Source organism: Buceros rhinoceros, unplaced genomic scaffold (genome assembly GCF_000710305.1).
Source record: "Buceros rhinoceros silvestris isolate BGI_N320 unplaced genomic scaffold, ASM71030v1 scaffold15975, whole genome shotgun sequence".
In the NCBI taxonomy this organism is placed as follows: domain Eukaryota; kingdom Metazoa; phylum Chordata; class Aves; order Bucerotiformes; family Bucerotidae; genus Buceros; species Buceros rhinoceros.
The window spans coordinates 60849-61353 of record NW_010412457.1 but is presented as its reverse complement, the minus strand read 5'-3'; positions in this window follow the sequence as shown (position 1 = coordinate 61353).

Below are 505 nucleotides of genomic sequence, written 5' to 3'. Positions count from 1 at the left end.
GGTTGGAAGAGACCTTTAAGATCATCAAGCCCAACCGTTCACCCTGCACTGCCAGGGTCCCTACACCACGTCCCTCAGCACCAAATCCACACGGCTTTTAAACACCTCCAGTGATGGGGGCTCCACACCTCCCTGGGCAGCCTGTTCCAATGCTTAATGACCCTCTGTGTAAAGAAATTTTTCCTGATATCTAACCTAAATTTCCCCTGATGCAACTTAAGGCCATTCCCTCTCACCCTGCCACTCATAACATGGGAGAAGAGGTGGACTCCCAACTCCCCACAACCTCCTTTTAGGTAGTTGTAGAGAGCAATAAGGTCACCCCGAGCCTCCTCTTCTCCAGACTAAACAACCCCAGTTCCCTCGGCTGCTCCTCATAAGATAAGTTCTCTAAACTCTTCACGAGTTTCGTTGCCCTCTTAGAACCCAGCACCTCAACGTCCTTCTTGAAGTGAGGGGACCAAAACTGGACACAGGATTCAAGGTGTGGCCTCACCAGTGCCAA